Source organism: Grammomys surdaster, unplaced genomic scaffold (genome assembly GCF_004785775.1).
Source record: "Grammomys surdaster isolate TR1022 unplaced genomic scaffold, NIH_TR_1.0 126133, whole genome shotgun sequence".
Lineage (NCBI taxonomy): Eukaryota > Metazoa > Chordata > Mammalia > Rodentia > Muridae > Grammomys > Grammomys surdaster.
Genome location: NW_021620941.1, coordinates 1411497 through 1420069, shown reverse-complemented (window position 1 = coordinate 1420069; position 8573 = coordinate 1411497). Strand labels below are relative to the sequence as shown.

Below are 8573 nucleotides of genomic sequence, written 5' to 3'. Positions count from 1 at the left end.
TGGATACTGAGGTGACTGAGAAATCTAGAGAAGAAATCTTGAGATGTCCACTCTGTTTTTCTAATATTTTCTTAAATTATTTTATATGCATCGGTGGGTTTTGCCTGCATGTATAGCTATGTGAAAATGTCAGATCCGTTGGAACTTGAGTTACAAACAGTTGTGAGCTGCCATGTGGGTGGTGGGAATTGAACCTAGGTCTTCTGGAAGAACAGCGAGTGCTCCCAACTGCTGAGCCATCTCCCTAGTTTGGATATCTCTACTTTTTACACAGAGGGGAAGAAGCTAGCATGCCCCTGGAGCCAGAGCAACATCTTTCATCTCTGTGGAAAGCAGAGCCTGGAAACCATCCTCTAGTCACAGGCTGACCCCGCCACCTACCGGTGGGCAGGAGGAACATCAGGAGCCTGAGGGCTTCATCTAAGCCAATTGGGAGCTCTAAGACTGAGCTGTGCCCTTGGTTTGCACACCTCTTGCTGCTGTTACATAAATTCACCCACTTATTGCAGGCTGGGGATGTCTCAGATGGTCGCGCTTTCCTGGTCCTTCAGTTCCTTCAGTCTTCTGGAGGCCACCTTGAATGTGGCAAGAGAAGTATGATATAAACCCTGGCGCTTACTAGCCGCCATTTCCACGCAAACTCCAAGTAACAGGTACTGCACCAGGCCACCTCTTCTCTTTTAGGGAAAAGGGAGCTACACATGGGATGTTACCAATCTCTATTTTCTTCAGCATTTGTCTGCAGTCCTTCTGGGTGTATTTCATCATGTCACTGGGACACAGGAGAAATATATATATAACATGTAATATGTAACATGTAATGTGTAATATGTGGTATGTAATATGTGATATGTAGTGTATGATATATAACTATGTTATGTAATTATATACATATTGTATATATTATATCATATGTCATGTTACATGTTATATCATATATCAGATACCATATATATAACTATATATTATTATATATTATACAGAACATATATTATATATAAACTATATATATAAGCTCTCCTCCCTTTTCCTCTCCCATCCCCTCTCCCCTCCCCTCTCACTCCCCTCCTCTCTCCCCCTCCTGTCTCTTCCCCCCTCCCCTCCTCTCCCTTCCCCTCCCCTCCCCTTCCTTCCCCTCCCCTCCCCTCCTGTCCTCTGTTCCTGTCTATCACTTCCCTCTCTGTCCCTCTTCTTTCTTTTTGATTTTTTAAAATTTATTTATTTTATGTATATGAGTGCTCTATCTGCATATACACCTGCACACTAGAAGAGGACATCGGATCCCATTACAAATAGTTGTGAGCCACCATGTGGTTGCTGGGAATTGAACTCAGGATGTCTGGAAGAGCAGCCAGTGCTCTTACCTGCTGAGCTATCCCTCCAGTCCCTCTTATTTATTTATTTATTTAGAGACAGGGTCTCATTGTGACACCTTGGCTAGCCTGGAACACTCTATGTAAACCAAATCAAGCTGGCCTCACAGTCACAGAGATCCACCTGCCTCTGTCACCTGAGTGCTGGGATTAAAGCTGTGCCCCACCACACTGAGCCCTTTAACTCTTTGCAGTACCTAGAACAGGCTCCAGCACACCTGAGGCACACACATATTTGGTGAATGAGGAAGGTGTTTATAAGAATGAGCTCTGAGTGGGGCCGACCTCAGATGGCTCCATCACTCTGAGATGACCATCCAGGAGCAGTGAACAGAGCAGCCCTGACTTTCTATGCTTGTTCCTTCCTTCCCTAAAGGAAAGTAAAGGCACTGCTTTTGTCATGGGCTGTCCACTGACACCTGAATCTAGTCCCCATCCAAGGCAAAAGGCAAACGTCCATGGCTCCAGGTGTTTGCTCACAAGGATTGCCCAGCTGGGACCCTTAATGAATATTCAGCCCATTCCCAGCCAGTTGTGAGCAGTTCTGCTCTAACTGCACCTGGCCTTGGGGAGAGGCTAAGGTATATAGGTGGAGAAGAGGGGGGTCTTCATCTGTGTGATCATGGGTGGAGAATCACCCACACCCCCACATCATTTATTGGTTTGTCAATGGGACATTGAGGGGAGGGAGCCATTGTTTAGGTCTCTATCAGCAGCTTACATGGATGGGAACTGGGGCAGGGGCCTTCCAGGTCCTTCCTTCCCATGTGTCCCTTCCCTTGATCAGCAGAGTTTCCATAGCAGCCTGAGGTGGCCTCAGATACACCCAGGACCCCAGCACTCAGGAGGCTGAGGCAGAGGATGGGACACACAGGGAGATTCTGGCTAAGAAACAAACAGCTCTTGTAACTACACAGCTATATACTTCCTTACTTCACAGTGGCCTAAAGGCAGCACCATGATCTGTTAGCAAAGCAGCCTGCCCCAAGCAGGAAGGAACAGGAGAGGGATTTTTCTGATGGCTGCATGGCAGAGGTAAGGCCATCTGACAGGTGACAACCCTGGCAGTGAAGATCCCAGGCTTCAGGATTATAAAGGCATGGAAGAGTTAGGCAAGATGGCTCATGCCTGCAATCCCAGTCGTAAGCAAGGGGATCAGGAGTTCAGGTCATGCTCAAGTACAAACTGAATTTGAGGCCGGCCTGGGCTACATGGGGCTCTGTCCCAATAATAAACGAACAAACAGATACTAAGTAAACTTGTAAGAAAAGAAAGAAGGGAAGGTGCCTAACATTTAGGGTGCAAAATTGAGGGAATGTCAAAACCTTAGTAACGAAGACAAATTATTATCTGGTGCAATATGTTTTGGTCCTGGTTCAAATCCCTTTACATGGCCTTTTACTCCAGTCCCAGGGAGTCTAATACCCTCTTCTGTCTTCCCTCGTGCCAGACAAGTGGTACACGGATATATTTTTAGACAAAACACCCATACACATAAAAATTAATTTTTTGGTCTTTCTTTCTTTCTTTCTTTCTTTCTTTCTTTCTTTCTTTCTCTCTCTCTCTCTCTCTCTCTCTCTCTCTCTCTTTCTTTCTTTCTTTCTTTCTTTCTTTTTCTTCGAGACAGGGTTTCTCTGTATAGTCTTGGCTGTCCTGGAACTCACTCTGTAGACCAGGCTGGCCTTGAACTCAGAAATCCACCTGCTTCTGCCTCCCAAGTGCTGGGATTAAAGGCATTTGACACTATACCTGATCAAAAATTTTAAAAGTTTCACCTGTGATAGCTAGTACAATTTTTTTGTTTTGTTTTGGTTTGGTTTTGGTTTTGGTTTTTATGTGTGTGTGTTTGTTTTCTCTCTATAACAGTCCTGGCTGATACTGGAACTTGCTCTGAACACCATGCCTCCAGCTCAGAGACATCTTCCTGCCTCTGCTTTCAGAGTTCTGGGACTAAAGGAGTTCCACCATGCCAAGCTGTACAATACTTGTGCGGTCATGCACATGCCATTACATCAGTGTCTGTGTCAGAGGACAACTTGTAGGAGTCGTTTTACAAGCCGTAAGCCTATATCAGGCAGATTCTGTGCTGTTCTCACCCATATCCAAATCATATGCCCCTTGTTATTTGCTGTTTGAGTCTCCCTGGGTTATTTCCAGTCTGTCAGTCTGTCCTCAGTGAGGACTTCTCTGGCCATGTGCTCATGGTCCATCTCCTCTCCTGGTGGTCTCCTCCTCTCTCTCTCCTTTCTCTCCACTGCCCAATCTCAGGCTCTAGCGTTTTATTATCCAGTAGCTTTAAATTGGGGAGCAAGGTTTAAATAACAAAGTCCGCTGTAGTGAGGATATTCTTCTCTGGATGGCAATCAGATCTTGGGGTTCAGAATTTAGCATTTGTATTCACAGCACAGACCAACCCCCACCTAACACATTATACGGGACATTCACTGGAATCACGATTGTTTAAAAGGTTGTCATTGTAGCCCAGCAGCAGTGGCACATGCCTTTGATCCCAGCACTCAGGAGGCAGAGGCAGGGGGATTGCTCTGTAAATTCGAGGCCAGTCTAGTTTACAGAATGAGTTCCAGAATATACAAGGCTAGACAACTAAGGCTAGACAGACAAACCCTGCCTCGAAAAACAACAGCAACAAAAGAATTGCCATTGCTTTTGTGTAGACAGAAGCATGGACCAGGTGGACAAGGTACCAGGAGGTTTCACGAGGATGGGGATGTCCAGTTGGGGGACCCCCGGATGACAAGGGCAGTGGTGCACACAGGAGTTGTTTCTTCAGGGGAAGAAAGGAAGCCTGAGAGTGAACACATCATCCAACAGTTCTCTGTGTGTGCGTGCATGCATGTATGTGCCTGTGCCTGCTCACATCTTGGGGCCGGACATGGGGGATGTCCTCCATAAAAGCTGGATCTCCAGATCCCCTTTGACCCTAGAGTTGCATCCCATCTGTGGCTATCTCCCAGCTACCACCAGGGGGCAATGGACACCTTCCTGGTCTATGAGGCAGCCTCAGGAGTAAGTAGGGAAGAGCAAAAGACAGACAGCAGGTGTCCCCATGTACATTGCTGAAGCTAGATGCCCTATGACCTCAGCCTCCAAGACCACGCACTCTTTACAGAAGAATCATATAGGAGGGGAAGGGTCAGAAATTAAATCCTAAATCAACCCAGGCCCCCTAGAATCTGAAAATCAGGGCTCTATTCTTTTCTTCTCTTTCTTTCCTTCCTTCCTTCCTTCCTTCCTTCCTTCCTTCCTTCCTTCCTTCCTTCCTTCCTTCTCCCTCCCTCCTTCCCTCCCTCCCTCCTCTTTTTCCTCCTCTTCTGATTTTTTTTTAAAGATTTATTTATTTTATTTATGAGTACACTGTAGCTGTCTTCAGACATACCAGAAGAGGGCATCGAATCTCATTATGGATGGTTGTGAGCCACCATGTGGTTGCTGGGATTTGAACTCAGGACCTCTGGAAGAGCAGTCAGTGTTCTTAACTGCTGAGCCATCTCTCCAGCCCCCCCCCCTTTTTTTTTTGAGACATGGTTTCACTGTATCCCTGGCCGTCCTGGAACCCACTCTGTAGACCAGGCTAGCCTCTCACTCAAAAAGATCCATCTGCTTCCACCTCCCAAGTGCCGGCCGGAGATTAAAGACGTTCACTGCTGCTGCTACCGCCACCACTACCCTGCTTTATTTATTTAATTGTGTTTTTTTTTTTTTTTTTTTTTTTTTTTTTTGTTTTTTGAGACAAGGTTTCTCTGTATAGCCCTGGCTGTCCTGGAACTCACTCTGTAGACCAGGCTGGCCTCGAACTCAGAAATCCGCCTGCCTCTGCCTCCCAAGTGCTGGGATTAAAGGCGTGCGCCACCAACGCCCGGCTATTTAATTGTTTAAGATTTATTTATTTTACATGCACACTCTGAGAGCCAGCTTGAGTTTGTACATACTATGTGTGGGCAGGAGCCTGTAGAAGTCAGAAGAGTGTGTCTGATTCCTTGGAACTGAAGTCACGGGTGGCTGTGAGTCATCCAGTGTGGGTGCTGGTATGGAATACATGTAGGTCCTATGCAAGAAGTGTGTGAGCTCAATAGCTGAGTCGTCTCTACAGCCGCCTTTTATTTATTTTTAATTATATTTTATTTATTTTGTGTGTGTCTGCCTGTGGCGGTGAGTGGCATGTGAATGAGTGGGGGAGGGGAGCAGGGTGTAGAGTTCAGGAGTTGCTTCTGTCCCTCCACTAAGTTCTGGGGATCCAAATCATGTTGTCAGGCTTAGCAGCAGATGTCTATACCCACTGAGCCATCTTGCTGGCCTAGGGCTGTTTCCTGAGTTTCCTTTCTGCTCACCAGGCTTCTGACAATCGGCTCCAGGTCTCTCTGAGGTCAGTCCACAACTTCATCTTCCTCCCTGTTACTGGCCTCCATGCTACCTAGCCTGCCTTGGGAAGTGGCTGGGACTCCAGACTAGGGTCTTTCTCTTCCCTCTCTCTGTCTCTCCCCTGGGCACGCTCAGCATCTCTGAGGGTACATCCTTGCTGGTTTTCTGCTTTCCCTGTTTCTAAGAGATGTTTCATTCCCAAGTCAGTCTGGCTGATTCTTCAGCTCCTTTGTAGCATGGATTGAAAACTCATTGTTACATGATTGAAAAAGCTTGGGGTGTAGCTCAGTGGTGTGGCGCTTGCCTATTGTGCATGAGGGGATGGGTTCAATCACTAATACCTCGAGTGTGTGTGTGTGTGTGTGTGTGTGTGTGTAGCTCGGTATAACACCACACGCCTGTAATCCTAGCACTCTGAAGATGGAGGCAGGAGGATCAGGAATTTAAGGTCATCCTTCCCCTACAGGGACTTTGGTACTAACCTGGGATACATGAGACCTTGGAAAAAAGGTGTGTGGGGAGAACAAAGCCAGCATCAATATCATTGCTTGCCACCCAACAAGCTAGAATGAAAGGCCAACGATGACAAATGTCAGCAAAATATGGAGCAACTAGAGTGCTGGTACAACCCTCATGTGGGCGAAAGCATGACAGGCATCTTGGGAAAAAAAGTATTTGCTGATTTCTAGCAATACATATACTTCCTCTCTGAACCAGAAATTCCATTCTTGGCTATTTGTGCAAGACAAATGAACATGTGTACTAATCATAAGACTTCCAGACATGCTGGGCAGTGGTGGTGCACGCCTTTAATCCCAGCACTTGGGAGGAAGAGGCAATCGGATTTCTGAGTTCAAGGCCAGCCTGGTCTATAGAGTGAGTTCCAGGACAGCCAGGACTACACAGAGAAACCCTGTCTCAAAAAACAAAACAAAACAAACAAAAAAGACTTCCAGACATGTAGTCACACATTATTGTTCATAATCCCAAACCTAAATGTCCATCAACAGGGGACTAGACCTAGACACTCTGTGCTGTGTCCACATAGGGGAATACTATAGTAATAAAAATGAATGGCCTACCAGCGGGCAACAATATGGATTCCTCTCAGGAACAATGTGTGCAGAAGAGGCCAGACAAAAAAAAAAAAAAAAAAAAAAAAAAAAAAGCCAGCCAGGTGTGGTGGTGCAGGCCTTTGATCCCAGTGTTCAGGAGGCAGAGGAGGAATGGATCTCTATGAGTTTGAAGCCAGTCTGGTAGACATAGGGAGTTCCGAGCCAGACAGAGCCACACAGTGAGACCCTGTCTCAAAAAATCAGCGGCGATGATAATACATTATTGTTTGATCCCATTTATATGAACTTCTAGTACAAACAAATTTTTTTTATTATAATAAAAGTCAAAAGCCTGGCGGTGGTGGCGCACACCTTTAATCCCAGCACTTGGGAGGCAGAGGCAGGCGGATTTTTGAGTTCAAAGCCAGCCTGTTCTATATAGTGAGTTCTAGAACAGCCAGGGAGACCCTGTTTTTTTTTTTTTTTTTTTTTTTTTTTGCCTGCATGTATGTCTTATAGCACATGTGTACTTGGTGCCTACAGAAGCCAAAAGAGGGCATCAGATCACTTAAAACTGAGTCATGGACAGTGGTCAGCTGCCATGTAGGTGCTGGGAGTTGAACCTGAGTCCTCTGGAAGAGCTGGCAGTACTCTCAGCCACTGAGCCGTCTTCTCCTGCCCTAAGACCCTGTTCTCTTAAAAAAAAAAAGTGATTGTCTGTGAAGTAATGTAGCCTGTCAGTGAGAACTTTCTGGTTTTCTGGTTTCTAAAAGTGTTTTATATAAGCTGAAGAGACAGCAGGATGCACACGCACAAGTGCACTCATGCATATGTGTGTACCATACATACACACAGAAAGGTATCATGTAGCCCAGGCTGCCCCAGAACTCGCCATACAGCCTAAGCTGGCCTCCATCTTGCAGTGATCATCCTGCCTCAGCTTCCCAAAATATGTGCCACTGCATCCAACCCAAATCATATTTTTGTTCTTAATTTATGAGCGCTCTGCTGCATCTACATCTGCAGGCCAGAAGAGGGCGTCAGATCTCCTGATAGATCCTTGTAAGCCACCAATGGAACTCAGGACCTCTGGAAGAGCAGCCAGTGCTCTTAACTGCTGAGCCATCTCTCTCATACTTTTGAGACTCTCTGAGGGGTTAAACTGTGGCACCAAGGCAGTTGCTGGCACATAACTGGGACCCCCCTGCCCATCTCTCTGGGTCCTTTTAAGTGCTAGCTACAGGTAGAGGCAAAAACTAACAGACTAACCAACCAAACAAATAAAAAGCCTCACTGAGAAGGGCTGGGTGTTGTGGCTCAGTTGGTAGAGTATTTGCCTAGCGTGCTCAAAGTCCTGGGTTTCACCGCTAGCACCACATACTCCCACCACTTGGGAAGTAGGGGCAGGAAGATTGGGAATCCAAGATCATCTTGGTTACCTGGTGACTTTGAAAGGTGAGCCCCTGACTCAAAAACCAAAATCCCTGTCACATCCTAGTGTAAGCTGGGCCTTTTTGTAAAAGCAAACAAAGGAAAGAGAAAGGAACAAACAAATACAGACTGTCTGACTTTGTCTCCATGATCAGCCTTCTGGCCCTGCCTGAGCCCCAGGGATCCTTCTTCCCTAAGGGAGCAGCCTTAGGGGAGATTTCCACAAATCAGGCTTTGGCAGCTTAGCTGACACACCTGCAATACAGCCTCCCTCTCTCCCTCCCTCCCTCCTCCTCCTCCTCCTCCTCCTCCTCCTCCTCCTCCTCCTCCTCCT

General features: G+C 46.5%; 1 non-coding gene across 1 annotated transcript; it reads left to right on the top strand.

The window, feature by feature from the left end:
• Positions 1–7927: 7927 nt before the first annotated feature.
• Positions 7928–8053, top strand: LOC114612228. Its single transcript, XR_003709961.1, has one exon. It is a non-coding gene; the product is annotated as a small nucleolar RNA SNORA76 (small nucleolar RNA).
• The last annotated feature ends 520 nt before the right edge of the window (positions 8054–8573 follow it).